At 36.7% G+C, this 14,125-nt stretch overlaps 1 protein-coding gene across 2 annotated transcripts in view; it reads right to left on the bottom strand.

The window, feature by feature from the left end:
• The window catches only part of SEMA6D (semaphorin 6D), a 261,006-nt gene that overhangs the window by 120,562 nt on the left and 126,319 nt on the right, over window positions 1–14,125 (bottom strand). For both annotated transcript variants that reach the window (XM_013177265.3, XM_013177267.3), the window contains exon 2: window positions 10,318–10,397. The gene's annotated coding sequence lies outside the window, so the exon portion shown is untranslated. The remainder of the gene's footprint in view (window positions 1–10,317; window positions 10,398–14,125) is intronic.

Genomic DNA, 14,125 nt, shown 5'->3' with positions numbered 1-14,125 from the left:
CATCAAACACAGTTGAAAGGCAAACTTCCCAGCCAACAGAACAGTTTTATCAAAGTCCAAATTCTGATGTTCTTTTATTGTGGCAAAATCAAAATCAGTGCTAGCTTATAAGAAGTCCTTTGGTCAAGGTGAAAGCATTTAGATATTATTTGTCCTATTGCTGGGACGTAGTAAATACTCTATTACGGCAAGACTCTATGCTTCCTTGCTCAAAACCATAAAGTATATTGCTCTTCTGTTTCACCAAATTTAAAGCTGCCCTGGTGAATATATAATTTTCATTTGCAGTTAAAAAAAATCTTCACACCTTATATTTATTTAGAAGCTCTCTGCCTTATCACTGCTCTAGTTATTTAAAGCACTGCCTTTCTGTTTTATCAAAGTGAACTTTCTTCTTTCTCCTCTACATTTTTAAAGATAAAAAAAAAAGTAACTGTTCCACTGACATTATTCTCATAACGCATACCGAACTGATCTGAAAACATTAGATTTGCCAAATTTCTCCTGCATGTTGAACTGGAATCTAAATATGGCTCCTTTATTTATGAAAGTGGAGGCTTATTTATCTGAGAAAGGATTTTTTGGAGGATTTTCCTAATGACTGTGGTAAAAGCAGCTAAGAAATTTGAATTAGTTTTTAATTTTTAATTTTTAGAACATCAATTTTCAGACCATTTTTGGACATATAATTAAGCATGAAGTTAATTATCTGTTTACGAGAACTCTCTTAATGCATGGCTTTCACTGCAGAGGGGCTGTGCAGCCAGGCTGTAATCTGAGCCCAGCACCTACACTGCTGCCAGGCCGAATGGCTCCTACGTGCGCTGCAGCCCCACAGCACAGGCCGGGGGTAATCCTACGCGGACCTCCAACAGAGGCAAAAGCCAGTGGGTGAGAGCTCCGGGCCCTTACGCCCAGGCTTTGTTTTCATGTCCACAAATATGATCAGAGTGAACCCGCACAAATGGGGGATCTCCTCAGAAATGGGGAGGCTGGGGCCCTTGTTTGTTATCACAGGTGGAAATCCAGTTAGAAATGCATCCCATAAACTGGAATATGGTGTCAGCAAAAATCCTTGTTTTCTTTCATTTTTAATTCTCAAAACCTGCAGCTTTTGTGTTTGTATATTGCACGATTTCAGCAGATATTTGTGAAGTTCAAAGGAAAATCCCTTTAGAAGTTATTACGTTATGAAAAATGAGATCACAATAGTGCTTTGCCTGTTTTATGAATACCGTTAAGATTATTCTAAAACCGGCTAAGTTTTAGAGCCTCATATTTCCCTTATTTACATCATGCTAGAACTTCAAGACACTGTTCTGCCTGAGCCCCCCTGCACTGAGCACAGGGTAGCGTCCCAAAGAGCTGTCATCAGCTGCTCTGATCCTGCAGACATTTACAATATACTTGATCGTAAGCAGGTAAACAGTCCCTACTGAAGTAACATAAAAGAAAATTAAGTCAGAGGTAATGGAAATTTCGCCTTTATTTATGTGCAACAAGTTTTTTAAAAGACTCCCTGAACTGCACAGCGAGCCCTGTGCAGACCCCAAAGTCTGTCATTTTCTACTTACTTAAACGATGTCTAGAGGTTCTATTACCACAGAGGTGACAAGTCCCACAGGTAAATACATCCACACTGCCTGAGCACCAAGAGCATTACACACTGCCCCTGCAGTGATAGCTGCTGGCACCCACCTTGTCAACAAGCTGAAGCTACATCTGTTCATTGCTCTCCTCACTTCACACACATTTCAAACCTAAGCTCATCAACCCAGTGACTATAGGCAAAAATACCACGTGATTCCTAACAAATTTCATCTGTGCACACAGGAATGAATCACCTCTTTTGTGTTATGTACGTGTCCTCTGTTCTGTTCATCCTGACACACTCTACATAATTTTGTAGTTTAAAGTTATTCCTAATTAAAACAAGCTCTAATGAAAATAAGAGGAAACTCCAAATAAAACTATTCACATGCAGTTAAACCTAGAAAATGAAATCTTCAAAAAACACAGATTAGAGGGCAAATGCTTAAAATTCTGTATAGATAGATTGATATAATTGTGAAGTTGACTGCTAAAATGTGTGGAACGTCTCCAGATTTATACTAGCAGAAACAAGACAATCTAACTATCAGTTCCTAAATTTACTAAATTATTCAACAGCTCTTACATGTTTGTTGTGTAGATAAAAATATTAGTATGTTGCAGATCTCCACACACATCATACAGGATTACACTGTGGTTAGAAGAAATATTCTGATGAAAATACAGCCATGAATTTAGGTTATGTGAAAAAGAAATATTTCTCAAGTAGCACACATTCTTTTCTCCATAAGAAGTATCCACACATTTTCAATGCCTGTGCTGGCCTATACAACATGACTACTGTTTTTTGTACAGTTGGAAACAAACAGGACAATTGCATTAGTTCTGAAATTGTCTCCTACCAGAGCCAACCTATGCCACTAAAGAGGATTTGGTTTCTGAGATTTGTTTTAGGATAACTCTTGTTTTATTTGATTCTCCATGTTAAGTTGCTAGCATGGACTAACGAAGAACTGGTATTTTCACAAGAGCTGGAACATTCTGCTCTTTAGTTAGCATAAAATCCTGTATTCTGAACATGTCTTCAGACAGTTATGTGAATTATTTGTTATGTGAATTATTTGTTATGTGAATTTATGCTTTTCATCTTAGCCTGAACTTCTCTCATGAGCATCAAGATAAATTATTTTGAAGGCATTCAGGAGCTAAGCATCCAATTGTATTATGTTAATATTACAAGATATCTACATTCATACATCGCAAATGACTGTGCTATAGTTTACTTAATATTTTGTGTTATTATATAAATATGAGTATTTTATGCCAATGTATTAGTTCCTTTTTCCCCTTGGTGTTTAAGATTGTACTGAAGCCCTGTTGATGCAATAATTGAGGTTAAGCATGTGCATAAGTGCTGTTTGAGATGGGCCTCTATTCCCCAACGTGCTATTCGTCTCCGGTAGATGATAGAAGATTGCTTTTCTCTTTGCTCATTAATATAAATACATTTTATCCTCTCTTTACACTAGCTATGTGCCGCAAAACCGTTTTTATGATTATGTTATTTATAGTCCTGCACATTTCAGGAATATTCCATATAACAATATCAGGAATTACACCTGAAAATGTAGCAATTCACACTTGAAATACTATTTTGGAGGAAATAATGATTTCTAACATTAAAGTACATTTCAGTGCACACAATAGGGATAAATTAAGATTAAGCACTAAACTTTAACTCTGTATATCCTGGCCTTGAGCTTCATTGTGCCACTTTAGTATTGGGTTAATACAGTATATAGATTGAATATTTGCTCAAAGGTTTGTGAATAAGTGATTCCCATCTCCTTTGTATGGAAAATTGACTCCATTAGTAGAGAGAAGACATATCAAGCTAACTGATTACATGAAGTCATAATCCTCTATTGAGACATCACACAATGACATTGTTAACATTAGTATACAATATTTATTATAAATAAAAAAGGCTATTGAGGCTTTCAACCCATAAGCAGCTCTGGGTGGATGACTTCACTGTAGGAACACAGTGGAGTTATAATGAGGATAAAAGATTTATTTATACATAAGTATGTTCTCATTAGTAATTCTGCACTAACACGTAATACAACTGGAAGACCACTAGAGTGGATTTTACTATTTATTGTTTGCACTTTGACTGTGAATATTTAGATAAAACAAAGAAATTAGTTTATTGTACTGTGTATTATTATTCTCATGAATGAAGAATTATTCCATTTTTATGGGACACAATAACATCCCATCACCCCATGTCATGGAGATCCAGTGGGCCATTAAATCGGACCTTGCTAAAAATGGGGAATCATTTTTTAAGAGGTCCTTCCAGCATATGCTGTATGTTCAGGCTGCATTGTAGTGTGTTGCAAGATTTCTTACTGATCTGCCTTTGTATTATACTTTCTCTCAAACAGTATTTTTGATATGTTTCTTAACAATATAGTTAAGGACCAACCCACATTGCACAGAAGGCACCCAATCAACTGCCTGCAGCCCCCTCCAAGATCACTCTCACTGACTCTGTACTGATTGCCTATTAGAAGAAGATTCAGCCTAGCTTTACAGCAAATTGTCTGTGCTACCTCACATTGCCTTGCTACTGAAAGCATCTCCCTCCTCTCTGAAGACTGGGTTTACTTCTGGAATGCTGTTTCACATTCACCTTCATCAGGCAAAGCCTAACAAAATTAAGGCAATGTTTCAAAGCATGTATCCGCCCTTCAAATTGGACTACAATAATTTTTGTTCAAAGTCCATCCTCCCTGTTTGGCTAGCCTAATTTGCTCTGTTTAATTTATTTTCAGTGTTCTGAAACAGGTCAGTTTGTAAAATTTTTAGCATATTCGAGGATATTTCATTATTAATGGAGTTATGGTACAAGAAAAACATGTATACCATTTGGAGAATATCCTCTATGTAACAAGGACCCACTCCATAACTGCTACTTAACAGAACACCAAAACAAACAAACAAACAAAAAAACACACACACACAAAAAGAACAACAACCAGAAAGCTAAGGTACTGTATTATTTTATCTTAGAAGAATGAAGTTCATCAGGTATTCATTCCTCATCTTGGGAATTACATTGACACGGTTCATCTCTTTCTAAAACTGCCATTTAAGTTGATTACATGTAAGCTGACTGGTAAGAAAATATTATTCATATTGAAAACAAATCATTTAATTTAGAATCACTCAGCTCAGCAGCAAAAGTCCTTACCAACAATTACTGAGAGAAGATGAGAAGAATTCTACTCCACCTCCAAATGTGGATGAAAAAACACCTGCTTCTATTTCAGCTGTTCATTTTCAATGAAATCTGTGTTTTTTTCGATTAAAAAAAAGCCAACACCTTGAAAAATACTACTTGCTGTGGCTGTAGCAAAATGGGCTCCCCTTTTCTTTTGTTTGTATAAACTATTATTTATTCTGCTGAAAATAGGATGTATAAAAAAGCTTTAATTTGAAAAGCCATTTACTATTTTAAAAAGACGGTACTTCCAGCTACATCTGCTTATAGGAACTAGATGTACATTAAACTTAAAAAAAAAAATTAACACAGATGACCTAAATTACTTTCATTCCCTATACCCTTCCTGGTACCATACTTGTAAACTTGTACACTGTTTAAAGAGATAAGAAGATGAGAGTCTGAAACTCTTATTATTATACAGTGTAAGAGAAAATACAGAGACTGTATGAGTTTAATATCGTAGAAATAGCACGCCATTTAGATCCTACTATGCTGGGCAATTCGATCTAAATTTATTGAGTTTTGAGAAAGTTCTAACACAAGATATCCCCACTCAAATATCCGTTATTTTTTCCCCCCAGTCTGTGATGACTGCCTGAAAGGAACAGAAAGATGAACTTCCTAATTTAGGTGAAACTCTTCCCATTTTTAAAGATCCATTTGTGTATATGTAACCTTACAGAAGTACACAGTATAGATTTTCAGACTACTCATTTGGGATTCAAGATATGAGCTTCAGCATATTAAGTAACAAATCATTTTTAAGTACTTCCAAGGTTATCATTTCAATTGCTCTGTACAAATGATGCACAATTCAGCTGGGCTTGGAAGGTATTCCCCACTACCTCTCCTGTCAATCCAGTTCTTGACTCTTTCACTCCCCAGGGATCCAGTCCAAGTCCCCTTCAAACCACTGGAAAGGTTCCCACTGATTTCAGTGGAACCTAGATCAATACAAATGTAAAATTTAGTTAGACAATTATTTTCCTCTGATTCTTGCATTTATCACACATAAAAACAACACAGTTTTGTTTCTCTAATTTTTTTCCCCATGGTAATCTAGGTGGCTAGTGCATTTGCAATCTGAAAAAAACAGATCTCTTCTTGCAGAGTGTAAGTTTCTACATCTACCTCAAAAAAAGTATAACAAAGCTATTCGGAACTCAGTACACGTTCTTTCCTATTCACAACTCATTTTCCTTTTTTTTTTTTTTTTTTTCTTTTGTGACAACCTAGGCAATAATTCACAGCTCACTTGGTCTCCTAAATAACCCTCTTTATATTTACATGGTAGGCATTCCCCCATTACCCAGCAGGATTCAGCTGTATTGGCAGGCAGTCATTAGACATTCTTAAGACTTTGGAGGTTTAACATACCCTTCTCTAGCTAGTGTCTTTGAAAACACCTTGTATGGTTACCATCTCAGTAAATATACAGCAAATCTTGACAATTTAACAATAATAAACTATGTCATTTTGCAATTTTGAAGTAGTTCCTTCTTTGGGTCCCATCCAGACTCCCACATGAAGCCTTTAAAGCTCAGAAGCATTTTGCCCAATGGAGGATTGTTATGTTTGTTTCTTCTGCTAGAAATTAAATGAGCTACTTGAGTCTCTTTGCTAAAATTTTCTAACTGTATACTTGCTTTTCATTATGTACTACAGTTACCTTAACTCAGCATCACCGAGAATTCTAGGGGAAGAGGAAATGATTCAAAAATGCATCCTCTGTTGATGTATGGAGAAAAGTCCTTTTAGGAAAGAAATGAACTAGAATAAAGATAGTAAAACCCAATCTAACTCTCACAAAATTGATGCTTTCACTAGAAGGTATCTTTCTCTACAAAGATGCAATCTGAGCACAAAAGAGACAAATTTCCAGGGCTCATGGTCTTGCTCCTGTTGAGGAGCTCTCTCAAATGACTTCCTCCACTGCCTACACAAAGTCACTAAGTCACTGCTCTGCGGCATTCCTTTACACTGACATCTCTAGTGCAAATGGGACCTATAGGGTCCTTTTCCTTTACACCTTCCCTTTCCTAACACATAGGCCACAGAAATAACAGTACCTCTTAGAATTCATCAGTAAATGCCAAGTTATATTATGGAGGCTGGTAGGAGTTTAGAAGAAAACGGAAAAGTTGATTCATATTTCCATTACTGATGTTCATCACTGGCAATTCTATTTGTTCCGAAGAAACCTCCAAACAAACCTGGGGTGACAGATTGCCAATCATGCCTAGAGCAGTTTGCATCCTATGAGCCTTGAATTTACACAAATGTTCAAAACTGTATTTATTTACTGAATGGACAAATATTTCAAATTAATATACTAAGAGTGCTTACAGCAGCAAAAAATCTCCAGGAAAGTGATTTTGTTTTGAAGGATAGAATAGAATGCAACCGTCTTTTTGTTTAATTTTGAAGTCTTTTCCTTACAATATTATCTGGAAGTTAAATTATGGTACGTTTCTCTGATGGGAACCTGGGCCTTCATTATACATTGCCTCACATGCATCATATGCAATGATGCTAGATATGTCCATATATTCAAGGAGCAATTTCCAGGCAATTCTTAAAACAAGAGCCATTTACACTGATGACATAACATGAAAAGTATGTGATGTTATTTAATATGCAAATGTATTCCTCATGTTAACGAAATTAGTAAAATCATTTTGAAATCTTTACGACCAATAAGCACTCGAGGTACATATTTCCCATGTTTACGAAGTTCAAGTAACACACTGACACCGTCAAACAGTTCACCACCGCAGTTGTAATGAAAAGAAAGGACCCCAAAATAAACTAACTGTTTGGATTTTCTTTAATCAAAGTGAGCAATTCTTAGTTGTAACTGTTCACATGGCATCCCATACCTTCTGAAGTCTTCTCTTTCACCTTTAACAATTTGCAGGGGAGAATATCCCTGTATCATTTGAAATGCTTCTATAACAATGTTTCTTTTAAACTTTAAAATTCAAACTAATAAAAGTAACATCCTATTGAAAGAAATCCTGGATGCAGAACAGTATTTTAGGATGCTAATTGCTCATGTTTCTAGCCATCCTTGAAACATATGCTGAAAACACTCAAAAGTGTTCAGAAATGCCTCTCTAAGTCATAAATCTTCTACAGGTACAATTATGCAAGAGCAGCAATAGGAAAAACACATTCAACATCTGGAGTCATAGGAGTTTACTGAAGTAAAATTGCAAAATTAAATTTAGATGAACTTAATTAAAAAAGGGATCCACTTTAATATGGACATTCATCAAGTTCTCATTGAAAACCTTTCTTGCCTCAAGAAAATATAATAAAGCATGAACACAAAAGCCACATAAAGGCTGAAATGAAGTGTGAAGGGATAGTCAAAAAAGAAATGCAGTCAGAAGGAGCTCTTTTCCTCATTTTAACACACATGCACACACACACATTTCCTTTAATTGTATTATATATATAATACACAATATAATCTATTATATTGTACTGGTTTTTGACTTGAAAAGTGAGCTGGTCATCTGTTTGCCCTGAAGGTCATTAACCCTTCTGAGGAACCTGCTACACATTTATTGATAACAAGAACAAGTAACTTTCTCTCCCTCTCTCCCTGTATGTACTTATATACCTACAGTTGGTCAACTTTGTCTCCTAGAACCTAATGAACTTTAGCTAAAAACAGTTAGACTTGTTAGTGCTTAAATGTTTGTTACCTGAGTTGCTCCTGCTGCAGTGAGCAGTAGTTCTGTCACAGGGCTGAGACTTTAATGACTTGTAGTGGATTTTCATTTGCCCTAGCTAAGAGTTAACAAACGAGGCTCTTCTGCTTTTGTTTACTAGGTCATTAATGTCTCCTGTTTACAGAGGAAAAAGATCTAGTAGTTCAGCACCAGTCACATCTAGCTTCCATGAATTTTGTCTGTCAGAACAGCATTGACTTTCAGCTCCAACTTACAGTGCATACAGAATGTAATAGCATCAAATAACAACTTGAAAAAATTAGAATAGTATTATGAGGATCACCTTACAAAACTGCCTTGATAATTTGTTGTTCTACACCTTGGCTGTATGATCAAGTAACATGATATGAATGCTGTATTCTTTTACTTCTAATAAAGAGCATTACTAATGCAGTATGCTCTGCGGGAGATACTGCCCTTTATTAGGGACACGTTCCAACATTATAAGAGTCACCCAGCAATAATGAAATGTAATCTGTCTTGACGATTCATGATAACACATTGTTATGCTTATTCTTATATGAAAAGAGTATGATTGGATAGGAATGCTACTGCTGTTGAATACATCTTTAAACTGAAGCAGAGATTCTACTGATCTACTTGGTTAATGACAATAAATTGCTAGAGGAATGATGAATAAATATTTTGTTTCTATATCAGAAGAGTCCTATTTTTTTGAGGTGCACCCTAATTCAAAAAAATATATTTCAATAGCCTGTAATGGGCAGGACTTGGAAGTAGTGTTACTTGACATCTGTTTCACAGTGAACTAAAAACAGCATGAGTATGACTGAACTAGGTGAGGTCAAAGGGCTGTCCATGCTCTGCCTATAATACTTTGCAACAGCCAATGCTAATGGGAGGAGTACAGCACATGGTGATGTCTTCCCCCCCCCCCGGCCTCCTCTTTCTACAAGGCCAAAAAAACTAATGCATATGTACCATAATGGTGAGAATCATTTTGAGAGAATCAAAAAAAGAAGTGAGAATGAAAAAGCATCACAGACAATATTATAATCCAAAAATTAGATCTTTCCTAACTGAAAAACCAAACATATACACACCATGTGATTTTGTGTAAAGTAATACTACACAGTACCCAGCTACAGTTTCCTAGAAAATATATTCCAAAACAAAACGTGCAGTGGGACTCAGCTGTCCCCTCCTCTTGTTTGCTCTTACTATAGCTGTGAATTTCCCTCCAGAGCAGAAATTCTGAGCTTCAAGGTGCAACCAGACCACATCCCTCTGCAAGGTCTCCACAGCAGCACAAAGGGTGTGGGGCAATATCTGAGAATCTGGCCCAAGGTTTGAACAATCAGACTAATTACAACAAAGCATTAGAGGTGAAAGTAATTTCTAGTTTTACATCTTATTTGCTCAGTTTTCAAAACTTCTGAATTTCCTTTTTGTGCATTTTACTTTCTCTTTGGAGCTGCCTGTCCACCATCCTTATGTAAATGGTCACATCATTTTATATGTACAATGTCAAACCTTTTGAAAGCAGTTACATTAGCTGAGAGAACAATAAATATGACCTTTCTGATTTTACTCTGATGAAAACTCCTCAGAACTTGTGTCCCGAGCTCAACCTTGTACAGATCAATATACGTTCTTATATCTGTGTATAGGTCAAACAGAAATACTGCCCCCCCCCCCGATGTAGTTTTAGTGCAACATTACAGAAAACAATAATAATCTAAAGATGCTATAGTAAACCACATTAGATCTTACCACTGAGACTGAATGTGAAGATCCTTAAATTGCTGGCATCAGGTTCCTGTAGAGACTGGCACAAATTCAAATGGGTGATCCTGCCAAAAGTCAGAAGAAAACATTCATCAGACAGATGATTATTTTTGAATCACACTTTCCCAGTACCCATGGAAGCCTCGCTTTATAAATGCTTACTGGAGACTTAACGATAAGACCACTGAAATAGGTCTGAATGCAACCCACCAGCACCTTAACTCTTCAGATGACTGCAAACCCTAATATTGATTCCCACACAGTACTTTCTACATAAAAACTGTCCTTTTATGAAGGCAACAGACCAGATTTTACCAGGAAAAATAACTGTATTGCATGATCAGTTTTAAAAGACTGCACTGGAAAAATGGCTAATGGAAAAAACAAACAAAAACACAAACAATTGGCCAACCCCAAATTAATGGAGCATATACTCATACACAGTTCATTTTCATTCCAGATCAAAGATGTTTTGAAGTTCAAACAAATTTGCCTCCTAATAGTTTTAGTACAGGATTATCTCTCTTAACATCTAAAAAATAACATTCAGAGTTGGCATTTAACAGCTTATTTGTACTGCAGCACTTTGGGGACAAGCAAACTTGTAATTTCTACCATATGTGGAACATTTCTTCCATAGCAGTATTGAAGTTCCTATACAAAAAGCATGACTGAGAAAAACTCTAGGAAAAGGAGTACTTTACCAAATACATAATATATAATTGTTTTTGCACCAATTATAATTATTTTAATTTATGCATATTATTTTGTAAATATAAATATGTATATATATAATTTTGTTTCCCTGAGTTTTACATGGTTATTTTTCAAATTATTCTTGTTTATGAGAACACAAAAACTATCTTGAAGTGAAAGCAAAGTAGAAATGGACTTGATGACAAGAAATACATAGGTAGGTGGAACAATGCTCTTGGCTCAGACCAGTGTTATTAATTTGTAGCGCTCAAATCCAAGTTGCCTCTATACAATAAGAGCAGCTCTAAAATCCTCTGAAACCTATGAAGCAAATTCAGAACAGGAAAGAAAAACTGTAAGGATCTAACACTGAGCTCTAGAAGAGTACAGAATGTCTCACCATCTCTTCCTTCCTCTTTTATTCAAGCTTCCAATGAAAATATTGCCATCTTCACTCTATAACAACAAATTCTTTCTAGTGAGATTTTCAAAGGCATGTAAGAGAACTGGGTGTCTAATTCCCTCAGGCAGTTTTGAAAAGTGCACGATTAATATCTTACATAGCTCCTTATACATCAAACCATTTCCCAGTGCACTTCACATTAATCTTTAATCTAGACACTTTAATCTTCAAGTCTTCATACAATAATCTTCAACGAAAGGTCCTTTCTGGGAGTTTACAGTATATTTAACACAATTTAAAAACTACTAGTGCATTGCCCTAGTTTTTAATACCCAGAAAATGTTTTATAAATTAGATCAACTACAACCTGGCCAAGGTTTCTGCATTTTTAATATCTTTGGAGGGAGATTACAACAAATGGGTGCTGGAGGGAATGATTTAGCTGCTTAAGCATCAGTTTGCAATACTGTAAATCACCCCAGAACTTTAGCTGTGGATCCCAGAGTTCATTCAGTGCTTCACGTTTTCCAAGGTAAGGACCAGTATCTCTGTATATGCTACTAGGGAAAACAGCATATCCTACAGTGTACACTGCTCTGTTTTGGCAGCACTCTGTGTGCACATCTGGCCATGGACATAGTTTCCATATCTGTGTTTCTGCCAAAAATATTAGCTGTTGGACTAGTGTGCCAGGCCCATTCTCCAGGGATAAAGCCATGACTTCAACTCCTCCTGGCCTTTACTGTTCCCTTCAGTGCTGTTTACTTTACCATAGCACCTCTGAGTCCTACTTACAGACCAAGACTTGACAGCATTAGCCCTATCCAAACGCACAGAGGAAAAAAAAACCTCTAAGTATACAATAAAATTATACAGTAAATTCAGGACAAAATGCAATAGGTAGGAGAAAAAGAGACAATAATAGTCATTATGATAGTCTTTTTTTTCCCCTAGGTAGACGGGTGAAGGCACAGTTTGAGCAGAAATTTGAAGAACCAGTTTTGCAGATGTATCTTAAGAGTTTTGACAGGAGAAAGCAAGAAGGTGTTGACTTGAAAGTGAAAGCTGAGATGGAAATGGATGTCACGACAAACTGAGGTTGGAGCTGCTGCTTTCATACTGACAAGGAGATGACATAGAGTAGAGAAAAGGAAAATGGGCTGTGTAAAATCAAAAAGGGAGAGGCACGTAGCACCTGAGTGCTATGGTCAGAAAATGGTATGGCCAAAGAAAGACACTACGATAATGATCTTTCTAACAGCATTAGTTGATCTCAATAAGCTTATGATTGTTGATATTTGAGCAAGTAAATTCACACTGGGAGAAATGTAAGAGACAACACAGATGGCCAGAAAAGACCATGTACCACACTTCAGATGCCAGCTGGATTTGAGGTGGCAAAGAGAAATCTCAGTTGAAGACAATGCTCAGGTAATGAATGTGGGTGGTAAGTGAGATGGTAGGTTATCTACAGACATTGTGAGAAAGAGTAATTGAGAGGGTTTCTGCAGAAAGAGTAAGGACCAGTGTTTTAGTGATGCTGGCTTTAGATACGACTCCAGTAGCTGCACAGAGAGACTTTGATTTTAGTTTGGGTAGGAAGAGACAGGCTTGAAGTACAGAGGTTCACATATTTCCTAACCAGCCTCAGAAACATGGTAGCTGAATCTGTTTGCAAGTGAGTCTCCTCATGGATAAACTAGGAAGGACGACAAAACCTGACTGTTCTACAAACTGCTGTTCTACACCTGTTCTACAAAAAGCTGGAGAACTGATACAGCAGATTCACTGAAGGGCACAAAAAGGAAAGGATGGAGTCCTGGCAGCCAAAAGAAAGAGGATTACAGTAAGATCAAAGTTGAAACATTTGATAGGTTCTGGTAGCCAAAGGTGCAGTACTAAGTGGACTGGAAAAAGTCATTAGAGACTCGCTTGAGCAGTTTCTGTTAAGTACAAAGAATGGGAATTAGAGGTAAAGTACTGTAAAGTATGGTCCATGTGTTCAGGGATGAGAGCTTATTAGAAGGGCAAGTGTGGTAAAAAGTGAGACATTCTGAAGAAGTGAAAGAGTAATGCAAAGTTCGATTGTGAAACAAAAGAGGAAGAAAACGACAGACTGGAAGGAAAAAAGGATAGGCTGGGGTTGTTTCATGAAGTAGATGAGCAGCAGATGAGAAGAATTTGAGACAGGCTAGAGGACTGTTTCGGGACAGAACAATGAATGAAAGGAGGACTTATGAAGATGAAGATCATATCCATTTTCACTGGGAAGAAATTGTCAAGATACATCTTATATAAAATTGTTGTGGGAGAAGGTTTGAGGAATGAATCAAAACTGGCAAAGAGGAGGTTAGGACTGCGAGTACAGATTTCAATTATAGTAGCTAGGCATTTTGCAGAATTGAGAGGACTGCGCAGTGGAGGAAGTTACCTTGGTCACAGGATTTCTGTTTGAAATGTTTTGTTGCACAAAACAAGTATAGAAAGTATCTATAAGAACTGCGGTCATGACAACTTTGATAGATTCATGGAGAAGCCAGATGCTGAACTTAGTCAGTTCAAGAACATCACTTTAGTGTAGGGAGACCAGTGGAGGAGAGACAATAAAGAAGTTGCTGGACTTTTTCACCCCTTGCTAGACCAAGTCATAAGTAGGTCTTTATTTTAAAACCCTCATGATATCTGTGACTGATG

This window comes from Anser cygnoides, chromosome 11, assembly GCF_040182565.1.
Source record: "Anser cygnoides isolate HZ-2024a breed goose chromosome 11, Taihu_goose_T2T_genome, whole genome shotgun sequence".
NCBI classification, from domain to species: Eukaryota; Metazoa; Chordata; class Aves; order Anseriformes; family Anatidae; genus Anser; species Anser cygnoides.
The sequence above is the reverse complement of the archived record's forward strand: the minus strand, read 5'-3'. Positions and strand labels throughout refer to the sequence as shown.